A 19,693-nucleotide genomic window follows, 5' to 3' on the forward strand; every position below is an offset into this window, starting at 1 on the left:
GTCTGTTGTGATTAGATAAGGGGTAACGGTTTTAAACTAAAATATTTAGATTAGATTTAGGGAAGAAATTTTTTACAATGAGGATGGTGAAACACTGGAACAGGTTGCCCAGCGAGGTGGTAGATGCTCCATCCCTGGAAACATTCAAGGTCAGGTTGGACGGGACTCTGAGCAACCTGAGCTACTTGAAGATGTCCCTGCTCATTGCAGGGGAGTTTGGACTAGGTGAACTTTAAAGGTCCCTTCCAGCCCAAACTATTCTATTATTCTGTGATTCTATGACTAACACCTAAAATATAAAAAACTGTATATGACAAGAGGTAGAGATGTGATCATTATTTATTTTTTTATTATTATTCAGTGGATTTACATTTGACACTTACAAATAGCATCAATAAAGGATAGCACAGTGGTAACACTGTCAAAGTGGCAATATGATCTTATCTAAAACTAACTTTAATTACAACAGTAAATGATGAAAAACCTGCCTTACTGCATACAGCATGCTTGTTAATGACAGGGAGTTTATTGGCCTGACTTGTTCAAACTTGAATCTACAGATAACCCCATAGGTGTTCTCTCCTCAGCTTTCACAGTGTGCCTTATGTGCATATAAAAATAGAGAGCTGGCTAAAATTTGAGATGGAGGAGCTTCTCCTGTTAGCTTGGATAGAGGAAGCTGTATTCTAGCAAATGTTTAAAAGCTATGATACTACATTCTTTGCACATCATTGCAAAAATGTTGTCAAACAGAAACAGAAAGGCAGGGACTATGAAATTCACAGTCGGTGTTGCACCTCCCCCAGGCAATAGGAGAACAGGGAAGTAATTGAGCTTTTTGAAGCTAGTTACAGCCCTTTGATAAATCAGAGGCAACTGCAGCTTGCCTCCTTTTCTTGGCCCACTACAGAAGACTTGAGGTGTTTGTTGGTTTCCATGAGTTAGCTGAATGACTTATTTTCTTCATTGTTTGCCTAAGGCTAGTGCATAACCTCACTGAGATGACTAGACATTGACACTGCACCTTGAAGAGTGGCAGAAATTAACAAAATCATTATCTGTTTCCAAGTCTTCTGTGTGGATATCCAAATGAGCCAAACCTGTACAAGAAAGAAGAATAAACTTTAAGTATTCAAAACAATGAACAAATATCCAAGTTCGGCATTGGATGACTATCTTATACTGTGTTTGTATCTCACAGGTTTTTTTTTGGTCCATATACCATAGTGACATGTTAGGAAGATACACGTAATAAATATGCATCACTTCAGCAGACAAACTGTTAATGACCTAGGATTAAGTTACTACTTATGCATCAATCTATTCCTTCTTTCTTCTCCAACTTAGTAAGTGTTGGTTCTGGGTTCTGAAATGAAATAGAACTATGGGAAGAGATTTATGTCTTTTGTCTGAAATATATAACTGGTGTAGCCCACATCTAGATTCAAGCCTTCTTTTCATCATGCACTAAGAGATTTTTATTGTTATTTATCCCTTCCATTATGCACAGATTTCTTACTAAAATTAAAGACTTAAAAACCTACTATGCAGATCAGAGAAAGCAACAGAATTTAGCCCCACATTTGTAAATATGTGTCATTTTTTATAGACAGAAGTTAAAGGTGACAAAATTTACTGTTTTAATCAGTCATTTGACAACACAAGGCTCAGAAAAGCAATTAACAACATATGAAGCATAGAAAAAGCACACACAATTAGGAAGACAAACAATAGAATAAAGACTATCTCATCTGGAGAAAAGTAAGATGCAATTTCCCTGCCACCTGAATTTGGCTCATTACTGAAGAGAGTGCTAAAGATCTCCCTAATGACAGAAAATCATCAGACCATAAGGAAAATTTATAATACTACATCTGCTCCATTAAGAATGACAGCTATAATTCTTTTAAACATAAAGCTTTAGCTTGAATCAAATAACTTACTTTAAGTCTATCTAGAAATCATAATCGTATGACTTCTTAAATGGCCATGTGAACTTTAGCAGCCTAAACCCACTTTAGCTTAGTGATGCTTTGGAAAGACCAAATCTAAGTTAAAAGAGGGAATTCAAAATCACAGGATGAAATTAATTTCTTAAGATATGTTTGCTAAAATGTATTCCATGACAAACTAGAGTAGAATCCAGATTAGTTTTTAGAGAGTTCCTACTCAGTTCAGTAAAATTTGAATCAGATCCTTCTGACACAACACTACTGTAATATCAATATATTTAGGTGTGCACTTCTACTTACAATTTCTTCTTATTGTAACAATAATGTATATTCTAATTCAGCAAGATATTTTTTACAGTAGTACAAATGCCAGATCTGTGGCCAACAGACTGTTTTTAAGACTGGTAGATTCTGTGATATTCTGCAAATGTCATTCTTTCTTTTTAAGCACTGCTTGTGAGAAGCAACACCTCTGATAGTTGCTACAGGTCTCCTAATAGACACCCAAGTATTGACTGACCAGATAATTCCTATTCCTGACCAAATAATTTAGACCCAAAGTATTAGTCTCCTGCTCACTTCCTCTGTTGCCTTACACCATGAACTGACTCATTAAAGTTAGCAAGGTTACATGTATGATAAAAAAAAAAAAAAAAAATCTTCAGTAGTAATGAGCTGATCCTACAACAGTTTTTAAATAAGAAAATCCCACTTGAATTAGGAATTAATACTTCCTTATGTTAAGTTTCAGTACAGATCAAATTCATACCATCACTAGAAATGTCTCCCATAAAAATGGAATTTTAAAACATGTTCTTGTACTATGAATATGCTGTAACAATAACATGACCTACTCTTTTTATCATCTTTAAAATATTTTCTTCATTACTCAACTGCTTAAAGACCTTCTTAAAATGTTTATAGAAGATAATTTTTTTATTTTGTTGTCCTTTTATTTTTTTTTTACTAAAGAATAGATCCATCTTGAAAGTTTATCTCAATGTTGAGTTTTATCCTTTTAATTAGAAGACTTAAACAATTGCCTTTGTAGTCTAGTAGCTCTTTGAACTGCCTTTGAATCAAGATCAGAGACTACAATAAAAAAAATTCCTACTGTACAATTTTATACCATTCTATGTGAGATGCTCAACATGTAAAAAACCTTAATATTATTCAATATTTGCAGCACTAAAAAGAGACAAATGTTGGGTTTTGGCTGTCATTTCTCCTCTTGTACTTTGCTGGAGGAAAAATATAATTTCAGCAGCAAGATTCATTTACTAAAAATAATGTTTTGCAGAAGGGAAACTACATTTATTTTAAGTTTTCTTGCTGTTGTTCAAAGCAAATACTATATGTATATTATTAAAAAAAAATCTAAAATGGAAAACACATATCTGAAGAAAACCCCAGTCCCAAAATAATCAGAAGCATAGTAAAATGAAAGACAGATGTAATTTTTTACTACCAGTCAATGTTTAGGACCCCTTTCCTCTTACAGATGTTCATTTTCTTTCTCAGCAGCATAAATATTTTGAGCTCTCAGGACTGTTCATGCCTGGCATAGTTTTTCCTTGTGGTTTTAATTTGCAGAGAGCTGGGCTGCTAATGCAATTGCAAGCGAGCCCAGGCCGGCACAGGCGGGAGATGAAAGGCACGGCCATGCCTCCCGTGGGGCGCTTGCCGTGACCCACTTCCACGGCAGCCAGACATAACACGGGAACCACGTGCTCCCACCACGCCGTCAAAACAAACCATTAAAAGCAGCAGCTTAAGACTGATTTAGGACCCTCTGGTCTTTAAGTGGTGTCTGACTTTTTTGATCTACTAACTGATCACAGGTGTATGAAAGGGGATCTCTGAGACAATTAACTGTGAATTCGGCAGGTTCACTGTTACAAAGAGGGACAGCTAGAGTTTCACCTAGGAGAGCATTTAAAAAAAAAACAGCATTTGATGATTGCCATGGCAAAAGCATGAATGAGAAGGATGAATACATGCTCTGCTTAATATCCATGCAAAAATTCTGCCCTAACTGTCACATCCTCTTGATTAAATTCTCAGTTCTACCCTCAGTAATGTTGCATTTCAACAGCATCAAATATTCCATGAGAAATACAAGCACAGCTAAAAATGGCTGGGAAAAACACTGTGCATAAAAAACCTCTACCAATGGCTGGGAAATTAATTATTTTTAGCAAATAAACTATCTATATCTTGCTCAATAAACCTAGTGTTTTCAGAAAAAGGATTCCAAAGTGACTAGGTTATTATGTAAGGTTATTTCTTCTTTCATGCCCTCCACCTGACCTTAGTATTATACTTAGTGAAGGCTGAGTAGAGACACTGAGGCAGGGTACCTATGGCAACACTTTCTGAGGTAGCTAGCTGAAGTTTCTTGCAATGAAATTACAAAATAACTATTTTTTATTATCCAGCTATTATTATTTTGATAAAAGTTATTGATAATTTTGAATAGCATCAGAGTACATAATTTCAGCTCAACAGCCACTAAGATAAACGAATTCCTTATTCCACTTGAAAAAAGGGGTGAGAATTACACTTTTTTTTTTTTTTTTTCATTGATGATGGATTTTTTCTGTCTTGAAATGGAAGGTTGGTACATGAAGTCATCAGACAATAAAAATCCATTCCTACTGTATGCTTAACCACTGAACCAATATGTATTTTTAAAACTCCTTCATATGAGAATCGATAGGTTTGGGTGAGTAGATGACTGCTGCTACCTGTGGTGGGCAGTGATTTATTGTCAATTTGTAAGAAAAGGAAAGTTGTAAAGTATTTAATTTCATGTATTTTTTTTATTTATAGCTGAAATAACTAGAGAAAACTACTATCTTCTGGTTTTAAGAATTAAGAATGCATAACACTGCACTAAAAAATAATAGTGAAAAAAGCACATCAGATGCCACAACCCCCCACCTTTTCCAGAAAAAACAGAAAATCCCTTCCTCTTCCCCATCTTAAAATGCAGTTCTTAGAGATGTAATTAGGGGTGGCATTGAAGGGGCCACATGCCAGCTGATGTTCTATGACTGCTGAAGTATTTGCACTAGTCCCCTGACACACCTAAATATATGTTATTTTGGCTCATATTAGGAGGGGTGATTCTCAAATAAAAGGTAAAGAGAGATTAATAAACTGGCAAGTGAACCTTCTCACAAACCTAGGCGGCTCAACCAGGGATCATCTGTCTTGGCAAAATTGCAGCTCAGTGGCAAGTGGAGCCCATCACCCTGGTGCAGTTGGCCCTATAGAGTCTAGTCCCACATTGGGCTGTTTCTTAGTGTGGGTTTGCTTTTTTTAATCTGTCCAACACATCATGGACTGCAGATCTCCAATGATGCCATATCATGACTTTGGGCATGGTAAACTCTCAGAATAAAGAAACAGCAGAGCTGGTAGGATGCCTTTTATTTTCTAAATCTCTGTATTTACACTGCTTTTGCTTCTTAGGACACTCCACAGATGTAGCTTGGGACCTCCTGCTCCTATGTTAATTGCAGCAGGGAAAAACCTAACTGCTGATCTAGAATCTTCCACCTTGGGCAGTATTTATCTTTTTTATATTGGAATCCTAGAAATTAGGCTTTTAGTCTAACTCTTACTGTCAACAGGGAGAGAGAAAGACAATGACTTTCAAAAAGAAAATATAGATAAGAGATGCTTAGGAGGTAGAATACCTTCTAGAAATATGCATCCCTCTCTGAAAAGGATGTTATTTACTTGCAAATTTTCCTTCATTGTCCAAAGGGAAAAATAAAAGCAGAAATCACTACCCACCAGACCTACAAGAAAAATAAATAATTTCTTGCTTCTTCTCACCCTTCTGGTCATGGACCCCAAAATAATTTTAAGAGTATAAATAACTGTAATGAGTTTAGGCATTGCTATTTCACTTGAAGTTCTCCATGTCACCTTTTTTAGAAGTTGTCCCTTTAAAACTTAAAAATCATGATATAGCTTTTGTATTTTGTAAGGACATTTCAAAACCAAAACCCCATTATTTTTTTGTGATTTTTTTTTTTACAGTGTCCCTCAGTTTTTCATGAAAGAGAATAACAATTCTTGACTTCTTGACAGTTATTTTGTTTTCTGAATTCTATTTTCTTTAAGTTGAATTAATATTTGTTTCTTAATTTTTCAAAGTTCCAATGAATAAATCTATTTCTTTAAATATTTGCATTTATATAGTTACATAAATATGTTATATATAAAAATCTGAGGCTAACTGGGGCCGTATGATTTGCTCAAAACCTTTGAATTTTGAGAAGATTTAGGTCTTTTAAACTGTAAAACGATTGGAGGTGGGAAAGGTGGGGGAATGTTTATAGATTCCTCCACTGCAGAGCTGAGTTATTTCCCTGATCTGTGCTTGTCTTGTTTGGGTTTGGGGTTCTTTTTTTTTTTATTATTACTATCACTTTCAACTCTTATATCTGGTATGGTCTTAGAAAAAAGTAATATAAGAAATTACAACATATATATTTTTTAAGAAGTCCAAAACCATTTTTAAAAGGTAAATGAAGACATAAATGATCAAAATGTCTCCAACCAGTGGATGTTTTTGAATACACCTTCCCCAAAATTTAGGAAGGAAATAAGGGAGTTTCTGTAGCACTGGAGGTAATCATTCCTTTTAAAACACTCTTTCAGCCTTCTTACTCTGTTCAAGTCCTTCATATTTATTGGATCATAAATAGTAAATGTCTCCAAAACATTTTGTTATTTCAGTTAACTAAATGCTAAACTATAGTCATTTGACCTCTGTCTATGCTGCCTTCATCCCCGTTCATGTATTTTGCCAAACTTTGTAACAACATCTTTTTCTGAAGTTAGGTTTCCTTCAGAAGACCAGACATTCACCAGTAAAGCCCTGCTTCTTTCTGAGAGTCCCTCCAATCTGCATAGGTCTATACTGGGTTTGAGTGAGTGGTGCGTTTTTTGGGTAGCAGGGGAGGGGGCTACAGCAGTGGCCCCCTGTGAGAAGCTTCTCGAAGCTCCCCCAGCTCCAAGTTGGGCCCACCCTTGCACCAAGGCCAACCAGCTGTGCCTCTGTGATAACATATTTAAGAAGGGACCTGGGAGGAGGAGCTGGAATTGTGAGGAGGAGTTGTGACATCTGTGTGAACACCAAGGTCAGGGGAGGAATGGAGGAAGAGAGGAGGGGGGAGGTGTGCCGGAGCAGAGACTTCCTTGCATCCTGTGGTGAGACAGCAGGGCGGCTCCCCGCTGTCACCCATGGAGGTCTGTGTTGGAACAGATGCTGATATATGGCCTGTGAGGGTCCCCATACAGTCATTTAAGGTGGCTGTACCCAAAGGAGGCTGGGATCCTGTGGGAAGAAGCATCCCCAGCTGTTTTAGTCCAGTGCTAGGAGGACTGCAACATCCAGAGGTGTCCCACGCTGGAGTAGCTTGGGAAGGACTGTAGCCCATGGGAGGGACTCAATCTGGAGAAAGTTTGTGGAGGACTGTCTCCTGTGAGAGGGGAACCACGCTGGAGCAGGGGGAAGAGGTTCCAGAAGCTCCCCCCACTGAAGAAGGAAGAAGTGGCAGCACTGACTGCACCCCCCATCCCCTGCCTGCTGTGCCACTGCGGGGGGAAGGTAGAGATATCGGGAGCAGAGCTGAATCCAGGAAGAAGGGAGGGGTGGGGGGAAGGTGTTCTCAAGATGCGGTAATGCTTCTCCCTGCCCTTCTCTGTCTTTTAAGTGTTGTTGTTAGTGTCTCTATTAAATTTCTGTTATTTTTTTCTTCCCCTAACAAGTCTGTCTTTTGCCCATCACCTCATGTGTGATTTATCCCTCCATGTCCTTATCTTCTATTCCAAGCCTGTGTTTATTTTCTCCTTCTCAGTGCTGGGGGGAAAAGGGGAGTGAGCAGCTGCATGGTGCTCAGTTGCCCTCTGAGCTCAAACTATGACAAGACTGAATTAAGCATTGGTCTGCCTCTGCCTTGAAAAACAGCCATTATCAAATTTCCCTCTAATGGAGGACCAATGAAGACATTGGTTCCCTCTCTTGATATTGACATATGTTTTGACTGTTGATTGTGCTTTTATTCCAGAAAATTCTATTTATAAAATGTTGACCCTGGAATGGCCCCTAAGCCATTATCCTGTCTTTATTTCAGTGCCTTCTCAAGAGCTACTTCTGTCACAATGTGTTCAAGAGAATGTGAATGTTTAATGGCTCAGAGTAGAAAAATAGAGGAAATGTCATGCTTCTTTATAGAATGTGAATGATCAGACAAAAATATAAATATGATTCATCTTTACAGTACAAGAAGGATAATGGTCATTTCAAGAGATACATTTTTGCACTATGCAGTTTACCCTTGAATAATCAGTTTATATAGCAACCTCCTCTATTTGAGGTACGATGATCCTTAAAATTGTTTGCTCATGTGAAATGGTTCCCAGCTGAGATTACTTTATTTGTGCTTTGCTGAAATGTACATATTACCACAAGAATAAAAAATATTTTATTCACTGTCATTAACATGTGCTATAATATCATTGTTCTAAAATCTGTATTCTTCTCTTAGATTTCAAGTTGATCACTTGTACTTTCAAGTTGTCTTTTAAAAAACATGTTGGCATTAAATAAAAGCATTTATTGCATTTGCTGTTCTAAATTCATTTTTCTAAGATTGTAGTAGATAGAAGACTTTGAAGTGTTGTCAATTTTCTCAGGGTGAAAAAAACCCTAAGCTTGCAGCTTGTCATTTTAATTTCTTAGCAGTCTTTTTTGCTTTCTAACAGAAAGTGAAATTTATTTCAGCTTTTCACTTGTTTTGCTTTTTTAAAATTTAATGTTGCACCTTTATTTTTTATTTCATTTGCCTCTCTAATGTAATAGATGCTATAAAGAACAATTCAGTAACATTCATTACAGAGAAAGCCTTGGATGGTTTCTCATTCCGTGCTTATTTTGGGAAGTGGATACCTACTAATTAGCATTATTTATCTAGTTGGTCTGTTAACATGTAAAATCTGTACAAGAATGTTCTTTTGGTGATGCATGTATAATAACTGAAAGAAAAAAATCCTAATAAAATCAGATTAAATAAAAGTAATGAAAATTGTGCCATTGTTGTTTCATACTGAATTCTTAAAGTTTCTATTTTCTTATAAACATCTCTTGGATTCTCTTGGATACTCTTTCTTTTTACTTCTGGGATTCTTTTCAAATTCAAGTATAGTTCCAAGGAAAATAACTAAAGGAGTCAGTTTAGTTTCCATCATACCTGACAAGTGAAAATTCTGGAGAACTGGAGGCCTGAACCAGAACAACAGCTGACTCAGTCTGATTTATCTTTTTCTTAGAATACAATTTATATTTCAAGAACACAAACAGAAAACTCAGTAAATTAGGTGCAGTAGCTGTTGGGTTTGTTTCTTTTGTTTGTGTTTTAATAAATAACCTCATGATGAGATATTAATCAGTATTTCCATAAGGTTTCACTACTTCTCAAAAAAATGTACAGTAAGATCATGGACCAGTAAAACTACGACACAAGCTAAAGTCTCTTGAAGTCTTAAAACAAGTGGCAGCCATGCACAAACTGCAACTTCTCACAGAACTGCTGAGGGATATTCACAGTTTCCTCTTTTTTCTCCCCATGGAGTTTTATATATATATGTATGTACATATATGTAGGAAACTGTGAGTAGCCTACAATGTTAATAATAAAGATGCATGCTTTTAGTAAGAAATATTAAACATCATGAGAAGATTTCTAAATGAGGTGCACAGATTGATTTTGTTATGCTGGTCACTGTTAAGATTAATTTTCAAAACATTTATCTTTCTTGCATTGTGACTAACCAGATGATTTCTGGATAAGCTGAGAGAAATGGTGATTTAACAATCTAAATACGTTTTGAAATAATGCAGTAATTTTACTGTAATTGCTGTTAAGTGTGTTTTAAAAAATTGTTTAGACTACATCTCACTTTGTGTGAAGCTGTATTCCAACACCGTGAACTCAGAAAAACTCAACAGCCTTTAAGCATATATATGGCATGTGCAAGACGTTAGAGATGTAAGCTTTTATCTTTTATTGTCATATTTCATAGCAGAGTCCTAGATTGCCTTATGTCTTGACTATTCCAGGCACCGTGCCCCTCATCTGATTTTCCTCATGTTATTATGATGGAATGTGAACCCAGACTTCCTTGTTTTACTGCTTTTAAGTACCAGTCTCAGACACTAATATCTGCCTCTGTTGTTCTAGCCTTTAATTTAGTCTACTGTCCAGGAAGTGGCCTGTTTAATGCCCTCTCCCTTTTAGTTAACTAAACCTAGCTTGAAATTTCTAAAGGGAAACAGCTGCACTTTGGTAAAACACCAAAATCACTGGATACACTTCTCTTTCCTTCCTGGGACTGAGGGGGAGGATGGGTTGCTAAAACAGAAACAGACATTTTGTGTGCTAGCAGGTGGCTATGCAACCTTTCTTCCACACAACATCCAGATTTCACCTTCGCCAAAGATTTGGTCTTATTCATGTAAGACAAAATCCTGGACAATGGAACCAGCCCACAAGTTGAATTCCTTTAAGTTTCTGAAAAAAATAATTTAAAATTGAACTAAAAGGCCATAAAATGTAGTCCAGATTTTGATTCTCCAGTAGGCTTCTCCCTGGCTTGCCCAGACCACACAGTATATTTTCCAGAAAAATTTGTTCTCATCTTCCTTGAGATCCAAGCTGACTAACAGAAAACTGTGGTAGTATAAAAGCGAGCTAACAGGCCCAGTATCTCTAATGCTTATTGAGAGATCAGAGCATCTGGCATCAGTTACTGACCTCTCATATTATTTCTTAACTCAGTTATTGGGAATGCCAGCTACAGTCAGGTCAGGTATCCTTAGACATTTTGTTGCTGGTTTTGTTCAATATCATCACAACTCTCCAGTGTAATTATCAGAATAGTGAGCAGTTCTTGTCACTAAGGATTCAGGGAAGGGTGAAAGTTCTCTTTTGGATCCAGTAACATGACCCAATGCAGAAAGTGGGTTTGAGAGAGCATGTTACAAGGAGAAGATTTCCTGTGCTGCCCCCTAACCTGTGGTTTGTAACTTCGTTGGGTGGCACTTACATCCAAGACCATCTTTCTTTGCACTGAGCTGTGCATTCATTATGATCTCTTTTAAGGGCTGGACTCCTCATATTACACCAGCATTTATAACTTGGTTTGTTAAAATAGCTCTAGTTCTTCTATATCTAGAATATCCTGCTGAGGCTTTTGCAAAATGTGGCTGTGTTTCTGTCAAACAAGATTAGCTGAAATAAAAGGTATCAGTTTTCTAGGAAGTATGTTGGCTTCTTACCTACTCACTATTATCAACAAAGCATGCCACAGTTTGTGTCTTGGGTCTTGGCTATCTGAGACCTCTCTCCCAGCAAGTGTTGCTGTGGCATCTGAGTCAATATTTCAGTAACTAGATATAATATCTGAGACTGGTAGCAAGGTGCTTCTTATTAATGAAATTACATATCTAATGTATTTTCAACTTTGACCATATTTTGACAAATAATATCCTTATACTCAGGATAATTTTTTTTCATTTCAAACCTAACATCAGTGTCAAATTTCATACAAGCCAGAATCCAGGGAAGCAAGTTCTCTCTACCTATTACTGTAATTCTGAGAGTCAGCTTCTGAAAATTCAGTAAGAATGATAATAAGAAAAGTTTACAATGTAAATTCAGAGATACACATTGAAAGATCATATCTGATTGCATTTTATTATTGGACTTTATGTCAATACCTGATTCTCTGCTTGGCATGTTGATGGTGCGGTCTGCTGGGCAGTGGACTGGGAGGAGACCATATTCCTTATCACCACACAACATTCTCCAGCACTTCTGACACTGGCCTGCAGAGTTGAAGAGATGCTGTGTTGTCGTGGAAAGGCAGGAGTTCCCTACACTCCTTTAAGCATGTGGAAAATAGGATATTGGTGAGGTAACTCCCCTTGGACTGTGCTGTAAATCTCAGACTCAGGATGAATAAATATCAGCTTCTCTTCTATCGCTGTCTTTTTCCCTACTAGGATGGCACAATTCACTACAAGACCTTTAGTTCTTGCCTTTTACTCTCTTGCTAAAGAAATGGAAACTCACTTTCTCAGTAGTGATTGGTGAAAATGTATGACTTTATTTTTTAAACCTTGAACAGGTTTAAGGTTTTTTTAATTATTGTTGAAATTAGATCATCAGTGAGATTGCAACATGTGGGTATTTAGAGGAACACCTGGAATAAATTCATTCCAGGGAATAGAATGATAAAGGGCAAACACAGCAGGCGATACAGAAATTTTACAGAAAATGTCACGAGGTACCTCGTAACTGCTTGGCTATTGAGCTTTTACGTATGCCTGTCAGTACAGAATAACTTTTCCCAAGATAGGTTTGCCTTGGTATAGGTCCTTGTGCACAACTGAAATACATTGAATACCACTGAAACTTTGTACTGGATTGTTGCTAACTATAATTTTCCAAGGGTGACATTTTTGTTATGGGATTTTTGGACCTTTCTGTGATGAATTATTAATACAGATGAAATATCTATCCACTGTATATAGCACATCTATCTTGTCTGGATGTTTTGGACAGTTTAGAAATGTTGATAACTAGTAGCAATTTCTCACCAAAGGCAGAACAGAATATTTAATCATTAAACATTTAAAAAAAAAAAAAAGAATAACAGAAAGATATGGGGAACATTGATAATGCTCAACTTAAGACATCTTAGCCAGATGAACTAGCCAGATGGCTACAACTACTGTAGGAGGAAAAACAGGGAGGAAGCAAAGGCTCAAGGCAAAGATCCATAATTGTCTCTATAGTTTGATTCTTAGTTCATGCCAGTTATGGTTTAGACCCACTATCCCAGGTGATGGAGTAGAAACTGTTCCTGTAGACATTCTCATTATAGCTTCAGGCTATAATGTCCCACTCTGATAGGGTTGAACATAGCCTTCTTATTATTGCAGGCTTATTAAAGTGAGAAAAATACAAAACAATTACTGTAGTTATAACTATTTTAGTTATAGCTATTAATGATGGTAATTGGCCTCCAAGGGACCATTTGCTGCCCAGCCAAGGCCCAGGGCCAAACATTATTTAGTGTGGATGTAAGCAGCCCTTACAGCTTAGTCTTTGAACCAGCTATCAGTTCCTGGCCTTGTTTTGTTTAGATGTTTAGGTGCATCCATAGTCTCCTTTTACTTCTTTTAACATCTGTGTAGACACATCGGGTCCTCCAGAGAGTGACTCAGGTGACTTAAAATAGACTCACTCCCAACTGTCCAGTTGTGAAGACTTGTTTCTGTTGGCTGAGAAAATTAATCAAGGAAGATATTGCAGTAAATAAGCAGCTTTAGACTGGGAGGTCTCACTGCCCAGTGTGGATGAAGAATCTTGTCCACAAAGCTAGCCGAGGTTTTGACAAGTATAAAAGCAGGATGTTATAATTTGATTTTTGGGCCTATTTTCTGCTTACTTTAAAAGAATGGAAGTGATATTGGAGGAACTCATGATTTTTATCTTTTTCTATGAGATAAACATTTTGTCGGATCAAATTAATTTGTTGTTTATGGCTTTATTGTAACTGTGGACTGGAAAGATGTCATGTGTAATCAGCAAAATGAAAACTAATTTTGTATAGGTTTCTCTCCTTCTTACTTGAGAAAGTTCAATAGACAAATTTTGTACTATGCAAAGCATCTAATAACAGATAAATACAAGCACTTTACAGATAACTGTATACTTTTACGTGTTCGTGTAAAGCAAAATAAAAAGTACTCACAGGCATCTCGAGTCAATAGCCAAAACTTTAAAGTCAAATTATGAATGATCATCACCATAATGCAATTAAAAGCAGGGATGTCTTATAATTTCTTGTTGCTTGAATGCCTCCTCACTAGTAATCATGGAAGGGCTCCTGAGCTTCTTACGGGCAAAAGACACAGGAAGGATGTTTTGCATGGCAGAAAAAAAGGTGTGAAAATCTTGTGCCATGGTCTAACTGTTGAGATGGAGGAAAGTTACACCCTGAGGTATTAAGTAATTGATTGCTAGAAAACCTTATTCACAGTTTTTCCAAAGCATTGTTTCTATCAATTTTAGATCAGTCTGGTACTGATTTTACTACAGGCGTTTTGTCCCTTATTTTGGTCTGAGTATACAATATTGATCTAATATTCTGAATCCACTTGATTCAAAACAATTTCATAATAAACTATTGCTAGATGCTTTTGCAGGCAGCACAGGTATGAGAAAGAACATTTTCTTGTTCTTAACAACTCAATCCTAATAGTGTTTCAGCAAGAACTAACTACTTACATGTCAAAGGTAGCTAAAGCACATATTCAGGCAGTTATATAATGTGAGAGATATTACACACCAACAGATAATTACTTCTGATAGTTCTGTGTTTCAAATATATTTTTCTGCTCAAATTGTGGGAATAAAATACTTACATATTTATTTTTGAATTTCAATATGAAGTTTTCAGAGGTTCTGCTTTTGCTTCCCTCACCTCCAAGATACAGTATATCTGGCCTTAAAAGACTACAAAATTCTTTTTTATACACATTAGAAATCATATGGGGATCCTCGCTGTATTTAGCAATACATGCCTTGGGAGTCTAACTTTCATGTTACCTAGAACTCAAACAATTTAAAACTACTCATTTGATCAACAAAATAACTTGCTATCAGAAGCAACCTGTGAGAGTAAAATACATGCAATAAAGCACCTATTATTTTTATTTTTATTTTTTCTGTTGCTTTTCATTTCTCAACAGATTTCGCATCTTGCCTCCAAAGCAGAGTTTAAGTGTTTGCTGAAAAGTTTATGATTATTATATTAAAATGTAAAATTGACATTAGATCTTAGAGGAAAAATTTAATGAACTGTATTTACACACAGCAGTTTGGAGCCTAACACGACGTCCATCATTTCAGCTGGATGGGCATTTCAGCATGATAGTGTGTAAGGCAGTCTTAAAAAGAACTGAAGTTCACATTGAAGTAAACTTTTTATGCCATTACTCAAATCTATTATGGAAACTATTCTTCCCCCATATGTAAATAACCAGTGGTTCTCAAAGCTGGGCAAGGAATACATCACTGCTAACACAATAGCTGAAACACAAATGTCTGTCTTCAGGGTGGGCAGAGAGTTGTGCGCAGCAGCTGGAGCTTTAGAGAAACTGACAAGTTATGTTTTTATGACCTGCTTGAAACAATCTGTTTCGACATTTCAGGAATTACCACAGCTTTTGGGAAAAGCCAAGCATGCAGTCTGAGCCCAACAAGCCAGTACTCTGTGCTTAAGTTTAATTAAGCCACCTACTGAGAAAACTACCACAGGGGAAGCTCTTCTCTGAGCATAGAATTTTCAAACCAGTGGAGAGCATCCAGGGAAACAGCAGTTTCGACACCCAATATATTTGCCCTAGTTCCTATGAATTACATGCCCTACTTCTTATGAATTATGCATATTGAAAGCTCAGTTAGGAATAATGTTCACAAATTTGTTGATTACAAATGCTGAAATAGTCAGTGTACCTATCCACAAATAAAGTATGTGTTTTACCCACGCTACTATTTCAGTTTTGCAATTGAGTGGTACAGTTAGACTTTAATTAGTTTACAGATTGTCATTACCACAATCTACTTACTTTTTAAGCTTCTTCTGACTATGTTTTAATCCATCAACATCAATGAATCTTCGGAAAGCTTGGTGACATGCTGCAATACGTCATTTGTGTCCTTAGATAGCATGATAGAGGAATGAAAACAAGTACCACATCAGAGAACAAAGATCATTAGATGGAATTAAAGAGTTTGTATGTAATAGGTGTCAGTTTATGTTAAATTAGAAAATGAGCTACTCTTAACACAAATTCATTTTCAAACATTTCAGTTACATTTACGAAGAACTGTTCTTTAATTTTTTGATATAATACATAATGAGGAAATTACCAATAATTTTTGAATAAACATTGCATTGATGTCAGTGGAACAGTTTGTGCAAGTTAAACTTCCTAAATCTGGGGCCAGATATGAAAATTTTCTGTGAGGTTTTTTAAGTGTAAGTACAGCTTGATACTCATTGGGGTTTGCTTATATTAGTTTTTAGATCATGAAAGGAAGGGAAACAGGGCTACATTCATCTCTCTTCTTGACTCTGTCTTTCTCCCAGCTTATTACTCTCTTCAGAATTGGTCCATAGTCCATATTCTACCTGGCACATGGAATCTGTCCTTTTTTTTTTTTTTTTTTTTTTTTTTTTAATTTCAAATGGCAAGCCAGTAATAGTATTTTTGAGAAACCTCTTAAAAAATGTCTTCCCTAACACATTTCTGGTTTACTGTTTCATCTACTTTGTTCTATGCAGCACTTTTAAAGGTACCTTGGGTACCTATTCATTAGAGACAATGCCTTATTTTATGTGAAAATTAAATAAATATTTTATTCAGGAAAGCATTCTAAGTTGCGGATGTTTGGATTAGTGTCAAACTGTAACATTTTAGTTTTGCTTTTACTAATCAGACATTTTATAAAATGGAGGAAAAGATGGGATTTCTATATTGATCTCAGATTTAGTCTTATCCTAACAAACATCTCAGAGAATTTAGAGAACCATATTTTCACATACAGGCTAAATAAATACTTATAGGTCATCTTTCACTAACCTCTGTAGTTCACTCTTAATATCTGTCTAATGGGGAAGTTGGAATTCTTAAAAACTGAAATGTCATATACAGAAAATATAAAACAGATATGATTTCCATAGATGAATTCTGCTACTTGCCAGTCAAAAGTAGTGGTACCTTCAGCTTTGAAAATTTATCAATTTGTGCAGAATAAATAAAGAGGGGTTGTGGGGTTGTTCAGTTTACTGGAAATACTTTGGTAGGATTTTTTAAGTATGAAGAAATTCAATGGCCTGGGAGCAGTTTTCTGTGACAGCTTCAATCGTTTCTGAAGTTTGTAATGATATTTCTCTATTTTTCACTTTAAATACTAGATTCAGCCTCCACTAAAATCACAGGAGAAAATTCTACTGGCTTCCTTGAAATGTAGAATTACCTTTTACATGTTTGTCTACCACTTAAAAAAAAAAAAAAAAAAAAAAAAAAAAGAGAGAGAAAAAATTCAGCAGAAAAAGCACAGCAGAAAAAATAAAAACTTTGAAAATTATTTTCACAGAATCATAAAATCATAGACTGGTTTGGGTTGGAAGGGACCTTAAAGATCATCTAGTTCCAAACCCCTTGCCATGGGCAGGAACATCTGCTAGATCAGGCAGCTCAGAGCCCCATCTAACTTGTCCATGGCAGCGGGTTTGAAACTAGATGATCTTTAAGGTCCCTTCCAACCCAAACCATTCTATGGTTCTATGATTTATAAATTTAGATTTATAAATATGATACGGAAAGTACTTATTCTTCATAGTCAAATTTTAAAAGCATTTACTAAAGAAAAGGCATGAAATAAATGTACAAATGATACATACAACATGTAAATGGTAATTTTAAAATGACATGACAATAATTCACTTGCTGTAATTTAGAGATGTTAGCAGAGTATTAGAATGTGACATCAGCTTTATAAATGTAAGAAACACTTTTATTATTAAAGGCTTTATTGGATTAAAAATTTCATTGTTTCATAAAAAAAAAAAATATACATGTATGCAAAATGTTCCCACTGTACACATATGTATATATGTTGAAATAGTCAAATACATAACTAGAACTAATAAGATTAAGATCTTGAAGAACAGAGTATACTGGCAAAAGATTCCCAGATTTGTTTGGTCAGGTACTCACAGGTTCTTAAAAGAAGCTGCCTATAAGCTTAGAAGCCTGAGCATCTGACAGGCAAAACAGGAAAAACAACATGAGATTGCTGAGCTCTAAGTCACATGCAAACACCCAGTAAACGGATCTTTGTAAAACTGAACCTTTAGCATCTGAAGGTTTTATCAGATGTGCCAAGCGAGGCAGGCTGCAGGAATCAGAGCAGGCTGAAGGGAGCAACTGTGGCACAACCCATGTTCAAAGGGCCATATATTCCTCCTGGTTGCACAGTGTGTTCTGGCTTGTAACCATAAAAAATTAAACCAATAAATTAGGTGAAGAATGACAGTGGGAGCTCCACCGTAGAGTGCGAAGTCCAGGCTGGAAGCGCCACCGCCTCCCAGGAGGAACAGTTCAAGGGGCAACAAGGGGGTGGGCTCCACCAAAGAGGGAACCTACTGAGTCAGCATCTGAGCCTGACCAATACTGCTTCTGCTACTTTGAGATGAGCAGAAACAGTGAGCGACAGTATCCATATACAAATAACAAGAAGTGAATCAGTGACCCAATTTTAGTTGTTTTGATTTAGTGTATGGATGCTTATTTAGAGAGCTGCTAGAACAAGATGAGTTCCAGTCACCTGACTACAATCATCTGTATGAGAACATTGATTGGATTAATTACTTCAAGGTTTCTTACATGACCCTGGTACACTTTAAGAAATACTCTTTATCCAGTTAAAGATTTTACTACCAACAATACTAATAACTAGGAATATTGATTTCAAAATTTACAAATTTATGCTGAAGGTACTATAAATGTAATTCATGATGTTAAAAATTAAAATCATAATAGCTACTTACATTTCAGTTGAATTAGAGGAGAAAGCATGCTCAGTCATTTTGGTTTAGTTTTTACCACGCACAAGATTACGGCAGACTCTTAGGTAACTTGGATTAGTGTCCTTGTGACATCTGCAAATAGGATATCTATAAATAACCTTAAATCTTGGTTTAGTTTGTATTTTTATATGTTCCAGGATTATGAGGACAGGACCAGAGTGAGAGTATGAAGCGAGCATGAAGTAAACTTGTACAAGGCAAGAAGAACCACCAGGGGCTGTGTCAGTTGTCTTCAGTTCAAAGCTACCTTCTATTCCATAGTTTTGCTCAGGCATAGATTATCGTCATTTTAATTTCAGTTGACCAGTAGCTTATTCCTGGAGCACACTGTCTGAATTTAAAAAAAGAAAATGCAGATAAATTCACATACCAATGAAGAGAAGGTATAATGACAACTGACAAGTATATCAGATTACTCATTTGTCATAGCATCAAAAGAGCTTAAGCTGAAAGTACAGAAGAGTGGGAAGGTTAAGGAGTATGCACTGTTGGGACTGTTTTGAGATGTTTGTTTGAATGTTCAATGACCTTCAAAATGCTACAGGAATAAAGAAATGCAAATGTTAAGATAAAGACTCTCCTCAGAAGACTATCAATGCCAAGAACTGTTACTGCTGATTGTCTGAGTTCTAATGGAGAAAGGAGGAGGACAAGTGTCATCACTACATTATTTGATTTTCCTAATTTTATTGATTTTTTTTTTTAAATCAAAATTTAATATTTCTTGAAAAAAAAATTTCCTTCACACTGGAATAATTGCCTCAGCAGTCTGTAAATCTGATTTTGGATTCCAGAACTCTCTCCCCACCTCAAAAAAGAAAAAGTGCTGGAGGAAAACCCCATCAAAACCTAACTACATTTGTGTTTACTGGGACGTGCAGTACTTCAGTCATAGTACCTGCGAACTACTGATGTGAAATATCTGAGTATCAAACTTTCAACTACTCCTGTATACTTTTTGTGTTTTATAAAATTTATAATTAGTATGCTTT

The 19,693-nt window shown here is 36.1% G+C and overlaps 1 long non-coding RNA gene across 1 annotated transcript; it reads right to left on the bottom strand.

Moving 5' to 3' along the window:
• Positions 1 to 334: 334 nt before the first annotated feature.
• LOC116965896 lies at positions 335 to 18,755 on the bottom strand. Its single transcript, XR_004409772.2, has 3 exons — positions 18,663 to 18,755; positions 15,673 to 15,763; positions 335 to 1,100 (listed from the first exon to the last, which is right to left on the bottom strand). It is a non-coding gene; the product is annotated as an uncharacterized LOC116965896 (long non-coding RNA).
• Between the last annotated feature and the right edge of the window lie 938 nt (positions 18,756 to 19,693).

The sequence above is a fragment of the Tyto alba genome, unplaced genomic scaffold (genome assembly GCF_018691265.1).
Source record: "Tyto alba isolate M040663 unplaced genomic scaffold, T.alba_DEE_v4.0 Super-Scaffold_2, whole genome shotgun sequence".
NCBI lineage: Eukaryota > Metazoa > Chordata > Aves > Strigiformes > Tytonidae > Tyto > Tyto alba.